Raw genomic sequence first — 14,695 nt, forward strand, 5'->3', positions numbered from 1 at the left:
TACCAGGGAGGCCCCATAAACGGGCTCTGCTCTAGACACCGTCCAACCCAGCACAGCAACCTGGCCATTGGCCTCCCATCACACAGCCCTCCAGGTTCTGGGGAACACTCCAGAAATCGAGACTCAGATACCTGCACACACACCAAAGCAGAGCGGGTCTACAGTGTGTACTGGTTTAATAAATGAGGACGATGTACCCGCAGCTACCTACGAAGCACATTTATGGACGGTCCAATCTCTTTGGGACCAGCCTGTCACAGAGCCAAAATTTCTACCTGAAAGACCAAAAGGCCACAGAATTTAAAAACCGTGGGAAAAATTTGGTCTCAAAACTGGGAATAGTTGTTTCTGCAGGAAACGTTTGTTTAGCTTAGGACCCGTTAATCACGAAGCTATGATTCTAGTTCTCTCTTCAAACCGTTCACCAAAAAGCACTGAGCAAAACTTGGTTCTTTCATATCCACCATGAGGGATTTCACAGAATTCATTCTGCATGCTAATCTCCCTCCTTCCTCTGTCTTTCCTACTTTATATTCCCTATGTCTCATTTTGCCCCCACCTGTTTGTAATTTACTCTGTCTTAAGGCGTTATATATTGTGCCTTATTCTTAAAAGCCCTTCTGGAGCCAGCTAGGACATAAACAAGCGATTGCCAGCTTTTTACAAAGATGAAAACAGCTTAGAGATAATCCAGTTCTATCCTCCATATTTCACGAATGAGAAATCTGATGCTCTGAGGTCCCAGTGTCTACTGGTTTAAAGACGGGGTGGAATTTAGGGATCCCAAATGTAGCTGACTGATCTTTCCTCTAGGACTACCTTCTAGGACATGTTCTGTTGTCTCTCCCTTTCTTAAGGCAGCACTGCTCAAGGGGGTGTTGCTAGACGTTTCTCCCCATCTGAGAGAATAAAACATGTAGGAAATTCTGCACTCTACATCTTGTTGTGGAGAGTCACAAGAAAATTCTGAGAAACTTGCAATACATACATCAATTTAATTTCATTTAATCCGTGTCTCTCAAACATACCTGCTCATAAATGAAACCTTTCTTCTTTTCTCTTTCAGGAGCAGCGGTATGGAGCTGCGCCCATTAACACCTCTCTCTGGGAAGTACTGGGTTAAGGCAAGACCTCCCGATGGCAGCTAAATCCTCACCGCAGGTCAGAGAGGAGGATGGTCAAACATCCATCTTATTGACATACTGGCTTGAATAGGGGCTTCTCTCAATATTGGCAAGTCTAGCACCACTGGCCTCAGGGCCGGAGCATATGGAAAGGTCCAGGACGCAGCCGGGGAAAGAGGTGTTGAGGAAGAGGGCGAGCAGTGGCCCTTGGCCTTTCTCCCAGCACGGCCGGGGAGGTCGTCTGCAGGCCTGCTGCGGAGTACAACTCACCCTGACAGCCAGGGGATGCGGTGCCTGGAATCCTGGCTGGACCACGCTAGCCTTAACCTGCACCCACTTTGAATCTAGAAGGACAAAAATTAAAAATTCTTCTTCCCCTGATGTAAATGCCAAGAGGCACGGGTGTACAGTTCAAAAACCAGCAATGTAACACACCGTGTGTGCCTCTGTGGGGATGGCGGACCCCAAAGGGACAGGAACACTGAGCAAACTCTGCTGTTGTTGGTACAGGAGGGACCTGTGATAGGGTGCACAGAGCCCTAACGCCTAGACTCCGGCGCAGACAGCCCCCGGGCACACGCCATTCGCCCTCACCACCTGTGGGTCCCTGGAAAAGTTACTCACCCTCTCAGAGCTGCCGTTTCTTCTTCAGTAAAATGGGAATAATAATGGAGCAGTGGATTAAATGAGTTAATATTTGCAAGGTGCTTAGACTCCTGCTTGCCACAGAGTAAGTGCAGCTTAAGCGTTTGCTAAATAAAATAGTGTCATTAAGCCCCTACTCCAATTTCCCTCCACTGGTATATGCTTCCTTTCCCAACAGACAAAGGTGAGCTGTAACTGGTGAACCAAGCCCTTTGTAACTCCTCATTTTAAGACAAGGATAGTCCTTGTCCCCTAGTGACAAGGCTATGAATGAGGCCAGGCCGGGCGATGATTCTGCCTCGAGAGGTGCGTGCACAGGCTTCGCAGCCCGCGAGCTCCCACTGCTTTCTGGCAGGCTGAGGCCCAGGCTCTGCAGAGCCGGGTGTCACTGGTGCATGCTGATGATCAGGCCTCCAGTACAGTGGTTGCCGGGGATTCCAGCAGCATAGGAACAAGAAGGCAGGACAGGGGACAGGGCCGCCAAGCCACAGAGGCACCAGCAGTTACCCCGCAAACTGCCTTCTGAGGCTCCTCGTTGTCCCCCCCACACACACAAGGCAGCGCCTTCAAAGGGGCCCCCGCCGGAGCAGTCGGGACTGGCCCCACCTCTGCCTCACCGTCCTTGGTAGCCCTTAATGTGGTTGTTAAAAATGATAAAATAAAATCTACTTTTAAAACAGACACAATAAATGTGCCAACATATTGAAGCAATAAAGGGAAACGGTTTTGTAACATCCTGGTTAATTTTACTTGATTCCTTTGGTATTTACTTGAAAATACCAACATATATATTTTACATATTTTTAAGAGGTGATATAAACACATCTTTAAAAAGATTGCCAAACACATTTTAAAAGACTGAGAAATTTAAAAACTAAGCAGATAATGTACCTGAACGATGTCATAAGTAGCAGAGTAAAAGATTTGCTTTAGGTGTCTAAGGCGGGTCCTTATATAGGTTACATAAAAAGCCAAGAAGGGTTTGCAAAAATCTAATGACCGACTGTATATCGACCCGTTATCACTGCTGTAATTTTAGAAGTGTCGTAATTTATATGATATTGTTCTTATAAAAATATACAGAGTTCTTCTTATAAATACAAGTCAAGACTGGGGAACAGGATAAATCTCTCTTGGAGCACAAAGACGAGGGGCCCTTGAACTTGGCTGGGAGTGGCCCCAGCACACCTGCTCTTGGAGCTTCCCTGGTCTAGCTCATGTGCTCTATGAACACGACGGCCCACGAGCCCGCAGCATGACCACATCTCTTTCTGCTCTAGTGAGAAACACACATGCACACACGTGAAGTCCCCGGACACCTGGGGCTACTGGGGACCACCAAACCATGCAGTTCCTGTGCTGGCAGGTAGCGGGGAAGTGGGGTGAATGGGGAGCCTTAAGCAGAAACACTGGGCTTCAGTCTTGCTTTACATCTCTGTCAGTTCAGTGTCCAAGGCAGGCTTTGCACACTGCTCTCAGACTCCACTTCGACAGCTGTTGACTTTAAAGTTCTGGACATTTGGGGCATGGCACCCTCTTGCACTGTCCCTAGCAATGGACTGCTTACCTCCAAGCACATCATTAAATGTGTCTTTTCTCTCTTACCTTAGGCAGCTCACACTTGCTTCTGTGAATCACCAAAGGAGGTGCCTCGGTTGTTTTTCATCTATACCGACGTGAATACTAATGCACAGGGAGCGACCCCCAAGCAGGTCTGGTGTGTTTATAAACTTCATGATTGTAATTCTTGTTACTACAGTATTTAGATAGACACAGTGCTGTCTTAAAGCCTTTTTTATGTAATACATGCAAGATGCAAGGTGAAGAAAACTATCACTTAAAGCAAAATTAGTTCCCTAAATTATGACTTGCATCTACAGTAATGAGAAGCTATGAAAATATATTTTAAAAAAAAAATCTCTAAGCTAATCTCTTGCTTCGAATTTTGAGATTCTCCACTGCTGTTTTCCCATTCTGTATGCACAGCACAGATTCCTGCCAAGCCTATTACAGTGAGCAAACAATGTCTTCTCTGTCAGAACAGACAATGAATAGTATCACAAAATTCTCCTCTAGTGTACAGCCTCCATTTCCCCCACCCAGCCCCTTCAGAAAAGAACCACCAGGATGAGTACTGATGAGGAACACATTACTCACCCCTTGCCCATCTGAAAGTGCATTCTAGCAAGCTAAGGACTGAGAAATGTCAGCCATATATTAACTGCTAAACTGAGAAAGGTGACAAGTTTATTTTCTTTTAAATTGGATCGTATAGTTTTGCATCTCTGTGGGTTCTGTACATGTGTATCTTTATCAGGAAGGAGGAGGCATTTTATCAGATATAATTTCAGGGCTTAGCAAAAACAGCTTTTGGCTACAGACTGAGCAGCAACAGGAGAACTTCATAGAAATGACACAGCAATTTGTGTTAAAATATTGGCAGCCAGTTCGTGAATGCTAAAGCTGACGATGAATTCAGCTGCTTCTGCTGAGCCTTTATTCTCGCTAAGCTCATGATTCATAAAGAAAGCACCTGCAGTTACTCCTCTGGAACATACAGTGTGATGCTGAGATACTGCTCTTTGAGGTCTCGCTCTCCTTTTCTCCTTCTCTCTCTCTCATTCACGTTCTCTCTCTCACATGGGTGCTCTCTCCTCCCCCACCCCACCCCCAAAGAGGCTTTAAGGGTATGATTTTCCAAAACAAGAACTTCATGAAGTATTTGTCACCCACCAACCACAGCCTTACTTAGTAGGTATTTTCACAAGAGGAGAACATGGATTTCTTTAACATCTTCCACATCTGTAAGACTTAGTTGGTGTAAAATATGAGTCTGTTTTCTTTCCCTTTGTGACATGGATATAGCATATATTTTATTGTAACTTCTAAGAACTGCACCACGCTTTCCCCATAGAAGACAAAAATGCTAGTTTTATAATCAAACCACACTGGCTCTTGTTTGCATGAATGCCAGAGAGAGATTAACACGAAGAAAAAAGTCCCGCCTCCCCTTCCTCCCTTCCTCCCACACATTTGTAGTGGGACTCCGTGAGCTCCCGGACCCTGACGGCATTCTCCGGGGAACACACTGAGGAGGGACTGTAGGATATCCCCACTGTTCTGCTCTCTTCTCTCCCTCCCACTCTCGCAGCACTCTTGGCTTGTTAGCCGGAACAATCAAGCCTGTGTGCAGTACCACTGCAGTCTGCAAATTCTAATGATGGGCCCCCTTCGTGTACAACGGTACTATTTACCTTGGAGAAATGTTTGTCCAAATAAGTAATCAACGTTCTGGCGGTGGACTCCCTTTGAAATGTTGTGGTGAGAGTCCTTTCTTCCTTCTGGGCCTGTAACCAAAGAGAAAGAAAATTAGGTTAAAAAAAGGCAGATGGATACAGACTGAAAGATACTTGTCCAGTTTGTTATAAAAACGCGAGCAAATTCGGGCCAAACACTGAGCTTTTTATTCCTTCCTGAGCAAAGCAAGCTGCAAAGTCGAGGAAAAACTACAAATTGTAGTAAATAAATAAAAAATGATCTCTAACATAACAATGTCTGATCAAACACCCATCAATTTACTTGCTCTTTCCATATTTTTCCTCATATTATGATAAATAAATCTATGAGTTATTGCAGTTAATATTAAAATTCAAGTATCTGTTACCTGAATTTGGGATAAAACAAGTGATGTATTTAAGAGTATGCTTTTTTAAAATTTTTTTAAAAAGATTTTATTTATTTATTTGACAGAGAGCTAGGGAGAGAGCACAAGTGGGCAGAGCAGCAGGCAAAGGGAGAGGGAGAAGCAGGCTCCCCGCCGAGCAGGGAGCCCCGATGTAGGACTTGATCCCAGGGCCCTGGGACCATGACCCAGGCTGAAGGCAGACGCTTAATGACTGAACCACCCAGGCACCCCAGAGTATTTATGCTTTTATTTCTATTTTTTTAAAGATTTTATCTATTTATTTGAGATAGAGAGAATGAGAGATAGAGAGCACGAGAGGGAAGAGGGTCAGAGGGAGAAGCAGACTCCCCGCTGAGCAGGAAGCCTGATGGGGGACTCGATCCCGGGACTCCAGGATCATGACCTGAGCCGAAGGCAGTCGCTCAACCAACTGGGCCATGCAGGCGCCCTATTTATGCTTTTAAATAAAGTAAGCTGTGATTTAATTATAAGAATGTTTTATTAAAAGGAGCATCTTCAGGGCACCTGGGTGGCTCGGTTGGTTAAGCGTCTGACACTTGATTTCAGCTCGGGTCACGATCGCAGGGTGGTGAGATCTGAGATCAAGCCCTGTGTCAGGCTCCCCACTGGGTGTAGAGACTGCTTGAGATTCTCTCTCTCCCTCTCCCTCTGCAACATGCCCCCCACCTCCCACCCTCTGTGCGTGTGTGTGCGGTCTCTCAAATAAATCTTAGGGGGAAAAAGGAGCATCTTCAGTACCACAGGAACCGTGTGACCTAAATGGCACGCAGATCTCCTGATTCGACGTTGTTCCTTCACTCACTTCACTGTGGGAATGAGGAAGACGTGCTGAAATGGGAGAGGGGAGGACAGGGATGCCTTCTCCCTTCATTGCCCTCCTGATTCATCCCATCCATGGTTTTGCCTTAGTTTTGGTGCCCAGGCTTTCCTCTCCACGTCTCTCCCCATCTCCTAACAAATATCTCCGGTACTGAACCTCTGTTTGACGTAAGGCACCATAATAAGTGCAGCGTGGGAGGGAGTAGGGGAAGGTGACGGAATGAATGAATGAATGAGCTTACACTATAAGGGGGAATATCCTAGCTATTAACTAAGATTCAGAACTTCTCAATTATTTTAACAGACTGAGATACAATTCTTGATTTGAATATAAAAAACTGAGTACAACACGAGCCTTCTAGATCTGCATCTAGTGATGTTCTATTATTAGGACCACATATGATCATCTTAGACTATAGGTTGCTTTCTTTCATAGCAGAGTCAGCAGATTATTTATACCATCTCGAGGTACATCTATTGTTTCCCTGACAGTTACCAAGTGAGAAATGGCTCCCTTTTGTTTGCCACTGCATTCGGCTATTATTTTATTTTCATTAATAAGTCTAAAAAGAGGGGCGCCTGGGTGGATCAGTGGTTGGGCGTCTGCCTTCGGCTCGGGTCATGGTCCCGGGGTCCTGGGATCGAGCCTGGCATCGGGCTCCCTGCTTGGGGGGAAGCCTGCTTCTCCCTCTCCCACTCCCCTGCTTGTGTTCCCTCTCTCGCTGTGTCTCTCCCTGTAAAATAAATGGATAAAATCTTTAAAAAAAATAAGTCTAAAAAGACTGGAATAAGACACACAATCATGGGCTATTTTCTTCTGACCCGACTCCAGGTTTTTCCGCTGTCAATCATGCAAACTAAAAGGGCAGGGCCCGCCTTCACCGGGTGAGGGCTTGACAGACAAGAGTCTTTCCCAAACCACCTTTTGCTCTTTCATTAGATTTTAAAGCAAACCTCCTCCTGAAACCCTGCCATGCAGATGTATTTAGATGTGGATTCCAAATGTAAACATCTCCACTTCCCCATGTCATCATGGTCGGTCCCAGAGAACTCTCCTGAATTTTTTAGAACTAGAAGCAAGACTGGATGACCTAAATCAAACTGCTACAGAAAAAAAACAAAAAAAAAAAAAAAAAAAAGAAATGAAAAGAATATTTTTCTTAAAATGCCAAATCTTATTAATATGTATTAGAAATAATATGTTTGCAAATGCTTTTTCTATTACTAGGTGGGAGTAAAGAGTCTAATTTGAAAATTGAGCACATAACTTGACAGTTATTCTAATAACATAAAGGTGGTACATAATTTCGCATTTTCAGAATATGCATTTCATGACAAAAATATTTCAAAGAAACAAGGTAATCAGGACAGTGTGGTACTGGAATAGGATAGATATAAAGATCAATGGACTAGAATGCACCATCCAGAAATAAACCTGTATATCTATGGCCAATTAATTTTTGACAAGGGTGTCAAAACTGTTCAATGGGGAAAAATAGTCTTTTCAACAACAAAAAAATCTACAACTGGATAGCCACATGCAAAAGAATGAAGTTGTATCCTAAACTCAGACCATATAAAAACTGACTCAGAATGAAGAAAAATCTCCATTTAAAAGCTAAAACAAAAAAACCCTTATAAGAAAGCATAGGGATAAATCTTCATAAGCTCAGATTTGGCAGTGGAGTTTTATATATGACACTGAAAGCACAAGCAACAAAAGAAAAAAATAGATAAATTGGACCTGATCAAAATTAAACACATTCCTGCTTTAAAGGACACTATTAAGAAAGTGACGACAACCCAAAGAATGGGAAAAAATATGTGCAAATCATATCTGATAGAAGACTTTTATCTAGAATATATAAAGAACTTTTATAACTCAATAATAAAAAGACAACCCAATGAAAACTAGGAAAAAGATCTGAACAGACATTTCTCAAAGTAAATATACAATGGCCAATGAGCACATGAAAAGATGCTCAGCATTATTAGTTATCAAGGAAATGCAAAATAAAACCACAATGAGATGAGATACCACTTTATCCCCCGTAGAACGGCCATAATCAAAAAGTCTGTATGGTAACAAGTGTTGGTGAGGACGTGGGAAAATCAGAACCCTCCGTACCCGGCCGAGGGGAATGTAAAATGATACAGTCACTTTGAAACAGCATGGTTCTTCTTCCCAAAGCTAAACAGAGGAGTTATCATTGGACCCAGTAATTCCACTCCTAGGTATGTACCAAGGGAAATGAAAACATACGTTCACACAAAAACTTGTGCATGGATGTTCACAGTGGCATTATTCATAATAGCCCCAAAGTGGAAACAGTACAGATAGCCATCAACGGGTGAATAAACAAACAAAATGGGGTATATCCATATCAAAGATGTGGCCAATAAAATGGAATGAAGCACTGACTCATGTTACAACATGGATGAACCTTGAAAATATGCTGAGTGAAAAAAGCTAGTCACACAAGAAGCCAAATACTCTATGATTCCATTTACGTGGAATGTCGAAAATGGGCAGATAGAAACAAAAAGTAGGTTAGCGGTTGCTTAGGGCTGCAGGAGATGGGGAGGATAGCTAAGGGGGACAGAGCTGCTTTCTGAGGTATGGACTGTGGGATGGTTGCACAACTCTGTGAATATACTAAACACCATTAAGTTGTCCACTTTATTTTTTTTAAAAGATTTTATTTATCTATCTGACAGAGACACAGCAAGAGAGGGACACAAGCAGGGGGAGAGGGAGAAGCAGGCTTCCCACGGAGCAGGGAGCCCGATGTGGGGCTCAATCCCACGACCCTGGGATCATGACCTGAGCCAAAGGCAGACGCTTAATGACTGAGCCACCCAGGCGCCCCTAAATTGTCCACTTTAAATGGGTGAATTGTATGGCATGGGAATTCTATCTCAATAAAGCCGCTACCAAAAATGAACTCCAAGAAATGTGAACATTATAATGTCAGTCATTTTCCAGATCAACTTGGAATAAATATGGCAAACCCAAGTGTAAGTCGGGCTGGAATCACTGTGGGCCAGCTATTGCGTTTGGACTGAGACAATCGGAGCACCATTCTGCACGGACCAAGTGCCCCTTTCAGGTCCCCTTTCACGCTCATAACTATCTCTAAGGGTGGACAGCCGTTAGTCACTGCAAATGATGACTGACCCAATCAAATAGAAATCCAATGCTGTCCATATTGCTTTCTTTTTCCACTGAATGGAAGTATAGGACTTGTGAAGCGAGGGGTCTACTCCAATATTCCTCCCCCCCCTGCATATACCATGTCAGTAGAATGCCAAATTCAGCACTGTGTCGTCCACACCTAGTTCACTGACAGAGTTTTCATTAGGACTGTTAGCAGGTTCTTAACACAGATGATGACATTCGTAAGAAGGCTCAAACAGGTGAATGCTGATAATTCATGATGCATTTTGCCTGCTAACCTGAAGACTTGTTCTAGCTAAAGCCACTCAGAAAAACTGACACAGAGTTCAGTTTCTGGGCCACTGGGACCCTGAGGGCTGGGTTACGCACCTGACAGATGGCCTGACCCAACCCCCAGCTGGCGCTGCTGGGAAGAGGGTGTAGGAAGAGCAATGTTTTTTTTTTTTTTTTTTTTTTTTTTTAAGTGATGCCCTTAGAGTCCTCTCTAAGGCAACAGTGATGATGTTGACAGCAGATCCCCCTGCTATCTGGGTAGATAAGTAGGGACTCGGTAGCACAGACTGGAGCAACCCAACTCCAAATTCATGTTTGACTTTTAAAAACTATACTTGGGGGCAGGTTATCCACTCACTGTGAGACTAGAATCATGCTCACTTAAGGATTTTCAAATTTAAAAGAAACTTAAAGGTGATCTACAAATCAACCCCACTTGATACTTGAACCCTTTCTACAATGTCTGTGACCTCCAGGTTATAAGTACAATAATGAAAGGACTTGGTTAAACATGACAGTTAGAAGTACTGAGCACAGAATGAATTGCAGTGCCTAATATATAATCAACATTGAATATTTATGCACTGAATGAGTGAGTTAATTTTTAAAAATCAGAGAAGATTCGAGGATATTGTTATAATAAAGCTGCTCTCCTGGGCAGTGTCTGAAGACAAGGAAAGGAGCAGGACTGCAGGTCACTCATGATTGGCGTGTGACCGCAGCAACATATCACACATGCAAATGCCACCCAAGTAAATACCATCTTTTATCCACGTTGCAATGGAAACAAATCATAAACAAAACTTAGATCTGCTAATCAAGTCTATACCAGAATCCCTTCCATAATGAAGGGCTCCCAGAAGGAATTCGTTCTGTCTTTGGCAAATGCTGTTAGATTTGAGCTGGGGTAAAGAAGGTTCTTTTTCACCCAGTGACTTAGTGGCCTCAATTTCATTGGAGTCTTGGTTCTAACTTCTAGGGCCATACAGAACAAGTCAAATAATTTCCCTACATGGCAACCTTTCAAATACTCAAAGACAAGTTCCTCTTCTCCTGCCCTTGACCTTTCCCTTCTTCATTTCAAAGAATAGAGTTCTGTGTACCAGCTACCCTAACTCAAAAAAGCTATGAGCTGGAAGAAGGAGAGAGCTAGGCCTTGGCCAGGCCTGCTCATAAGAGCCCATTCCTGCTACAAAGCCCGACGTAGGGGAGCATCCCAGTAACCAAGCATAACACCCAGTGGACAAGGTAACCCTGATCTGATTTAGGAAACAGCACAGTGATGGTGCTAGGGGAATGGGAGTAATAATAGGCTGGTGAACTCAGGACAGTGGTCCATTATCATCCCGGCATCTAAGCACAGCTGCAGAATCTGGCCACTGGGCAGTGATTTAGGGTAAGAGCTGCAATTTCTTGAGAAGATCTCCTGGCAAGATCAAGACAGACCACGGTACCCAAAACAGATACTCAGTCCCAGACATTTAGAAGGGACAGCAAGAGCTGAAACTTGCAAGGTCAAGGAGTGAGTACCATGGGAATCTGGAAGTCATTCCTGGGATATGAGGTCCTACACCTGGGTGGCAATAAAGGCCACTTGGACTGCAGCACTGGTCATCTGAGCGGTCAGCACTGGGGCAATACCATTCTCAGCATGGGAGACTACCAATCAACCAACAGTTCAGCCAGCACCGAGCAAGACTGCATCCAGTGGGCGAGGCATAGAAAGAACACAATTAGTGATGTGTTCCACCACCCTGGGGACTAGGTTTAAACATCTTCAGTGAGGTTTCCTGCTCTGGTGAGAACAAGCTCAGCCTTGGGGAGGGCAAGATGATGCATGTCAGAGGGACAAGTGGGGAAGAAATGGGGGAAGCAGAGGACACGTGCTGGGGGCCAACACTTTCGTTTTTTGGTTGTTTTCTTCCCAATGACCAAGCTCAAAGGCACTTCTCCAGATGAAGTAGCACTTGGTCAGTGAGGAAGAGAACAGGACACTTGTGTCAGTGCAGATACTATAGTCTTCTTTAGAAAACCTGTGATCACAGGAGCTTTTTCACCAGCTACATTAGACTGTTGCGATATATGAATCTTATACTTGACTAAAACAAAATCTAACTTTCTTTCATATATGATGCTGCTAAGCCAAATCTTTCCTCCTTCCCTTTTGCAATTTAATGGGTGGTGTGATGGTGAGGTGCTTACGTCATCCCCATGCCATTTCTGCCTCTTAGATCTGTGTCAGTGCGTTAAATGTCACGATGTTCTTGAATGCTATTTCTTTGTTATTACATTAGCCCTCCCTCCCATCTTTGGGCCATGCGTTTGCACAGTTGTACCCAACTGAGGCCTAATCTTGACTAGGACAGGATTGGGTTCAAATACCAGAAACCTTTCCCTAGGAAGAGAGCAATTTATTCATGGGTTCCCTCTGGATATACCCACCAAACCAGTTATTAATCTAGCTAATTACACATACCCCCTATTTGTCCAAATGATAAATGTTAGCAATTTGATACACTTTGGGTATTAAAACCCACAAATATATCTATAAACTAATGCATGCTATTTCTTATTAATCCAACTGAATTCTAGGATAGGTTTAGTAAACTGTCAATATCACAGAGATCAATCTCAAAGCACAGACATGTCCTTCCATGAAAATTTCAATATTCAGTCCTTCACCATAATCATGCAAGAAAATAATACTGAATATGTTCAATGGTATAGCAATCAAAAGGGTAGCTAAAGCCAATGTATCTGGGCTACGGTGTCCTGAACAATCCTGGAAAACCATAATTTATGACGGATGCTTCTTCCTCCCTCATCCCAGGATTCTTGACTTCCTGGGCTGCACTTCTCCCCTCGCTAAGCCCTTTGTGTTTTCTGGCCATTTTTCTTGCCGGCTTTCCCAGCTGTGCCTCCCGCCTCTCCCCCACCCCCCCAGCTGCTTTAGCTCACACTTGCAGCCTTCCTGGGATTCTCGGTGTGAACGGTTCTAGTTTTCATGCCATCTGATGTCTCCTGCCCCATTTCTCACACGTTCTAACAGCTGAAATCCTTGATGTATGCAAAGCAACAGTCCGTTTAGAAAAGAGTATATTCAGGGAGTTAATTTTCTTGGCTGAGAACAGAAAAAAAAAGTTCAGAGGTGCCAGAGAGAAGCCACTATGAAGAGAAGATGAAAGCCAAAAATAAAAAAAAACAACCCAAAATTTTTAGGCATCAAAAAGATGTTAAGTATGACACTGGGAAAATAATTCCTTCTGAAAATCCTCTTAAATAGTGTGGTTTAATAAAAATAATCCCCTTTCCAAGAAGAACATACTTTTCTTGAATTCTGGGGAGCTGATGATAAAAATCCTTTAAGCATGTATCCTCACACTATCCACAACGTACAGGACCCAGGTAAGCATGGATACCATTACAATATGCACACTGAGTTATTAACAAATGACATTTTAATAGCAAAAACCTTTTTGAAAGAATGTTACCTGGAAAGAGGCCTAACACGACACTATTTCCTATAAGCCCTATCTGTAAGCATGCATCCCAAGCAAGGCTTGGACTTGAATTCCTTGCAGTTTCAATATTAACAGAGAAAAAAATCAAAATGACCAAAGTGCTCAACAGGAAAAAAAAAAATCCTTCCTTCCTGGCAAAAGACAGAATAGTTTACAATATGCAAATTCAATGTATTTGAGGGAAAGTTGCATGCTTCTCAGACATCTAAACATAAAGCAAGGTAGCACAAACACTAACAATTAAAAGATTAGCTTTGGAACTTAAATGTTGCTTTAGTGAACAGAAAATATACAAATTGATTCCTCTACTTACTAGTTAATGAATTAGTAAAATAAATATTTAAAAACGTCCTCCTTTAGGCAATGTAAATAAATATGGAGTAATAAACAGGGCAATTAGGGGTACCTGGGTGGCTCAGTTGGTTAAGCTTCTGACTCTTGGTTTCAGTTCAGGTCATGATCTCAGGTTCATGATCTCAGGGTCGTGAGATCGAGCCCCACTTCAGGCTCCCTGCTCAGTGGGGAGTCTGCTTGAGATTATCGCTCTCCCTCTTCCCCTCCCACCCCATGCCTGCTCTAAGTAAAGAAATAAATCTTTAAATAAACAAACACGGCAATTAAAGAGGTCATTCATTCATTCATTCCCTTACTCACCTTTCAGTGTTATTTCCTTGCTAAAAACAAAAAGTAAACACTACTCCAGTCCCTTCCACTCTATTTTATCTGGGATGCTGTCTTTTGGAATGGAACTTAAGCTGCCATTCATAGAACCTATAGCTTTGGCTTGTGTCTCCTGGTGGGTACCTCACTGGGCAGCCACTTGGCACACCTCCCTGTCTATCACAGAGCCTCAGATGAGCCTTTAGACATTTCCCAGCGAGCGGTAATTTCTGTTTTCTCTAGTCTTGGGATCACCAAGGGATAGTGGGGGGCTGGAGGGTCCCTGATCACTGAGCTTTCCCGGGAGTTGTCTGCATGGGTGTGTATGTATGGGGTGGGGGTAGGGGCACCTTCCCCAGGAAGCTGGGAAAGGTGTGGGGGTCAAACACTAACTTGAAGTTTGCCCAAGTATGCTTTTGAGACACACCCAAATTCATAGACATCTACTCACTGTTACAAGTCCCAGCTGCAGACTGCAGAGTAAGCTCAGGATAGAAAGAGCACCCCCCCCACCCCAACCCCTCCTGCTGAAGGTTCTGCAGAACTGGCTGTGTTGTTTGGGCTGGCCTGAGGCAATGGCTCTGCCTGTGGGGTCAAAAAAAGGGAATACATTCAAGCTCGGGTTGTTTTCCTGGCAGCTTTCCACATTATTAAAGATTGTTGTCTATAAAGTAAATGAGTTTTGGAGGAATATGTAGGAGAGAGGGAGAGGGGGAGAGGGAGAGAGAGAGAGAGAGAGAGAGAGAGAGAGAGAGAGAGAGAGAGAGAG

The 14,695-nt window shown here is 43.6% G+C and overlaps 1 protein-coding gene and 1 long non-coding RNA gene across 2 annotated transcripts in view; one reads left to right on the forward strand and one right to left on the reverse strand.

Moving 5' to 3' along the window:
- LOC141372736 (uncharacterized) overlaps positions 1-14,695 on the forward strand; it is an 823,585-nt gene that overhangs the window by 704,649 nt on the left and 104,241 nt on the right. The gene's annotated exons all lie outside the window — the stretch shown is intronic.
- The window catches only part of PAG1 (phosphoprotein membrane anchor with glycosphingolipid microdomains 1), a 134,967-nt gene that overhangs the window by 51,303 nt on the left and 68,969 nt on the right, over positions 1-14,695 (reverse strand). The window contains exon 3 of the mRNA XM_025870765.2: positions 5,024-5,116. The gene's annotated coding sequence lies outside the window, so the exon portion shown is untranslated. The remainder of the gene's footprint in view (positions 1-5,023; positions 5,117-14,695) is intronic.

The sequence above is a fragment of the Callorhinus ursinus genome, unplaced genomic scaffold (genome assembly GCF_003265705.2).
Source record: "Callorhinus ursinus isolate GAN/ISIS: 27379988/994484 unplaced genomic scaffold, GSC_fseal_2.0 scaffold5, whole genome shotgun sequence".
In the NCBI taxonomy this organism is placed as follows: domain Eukaryota; kingdom Metazoa; phylum Chordata; class Mammalia; order Carnivora; family Otariidae; genus Callorhinus; species Callorhinus ursinus.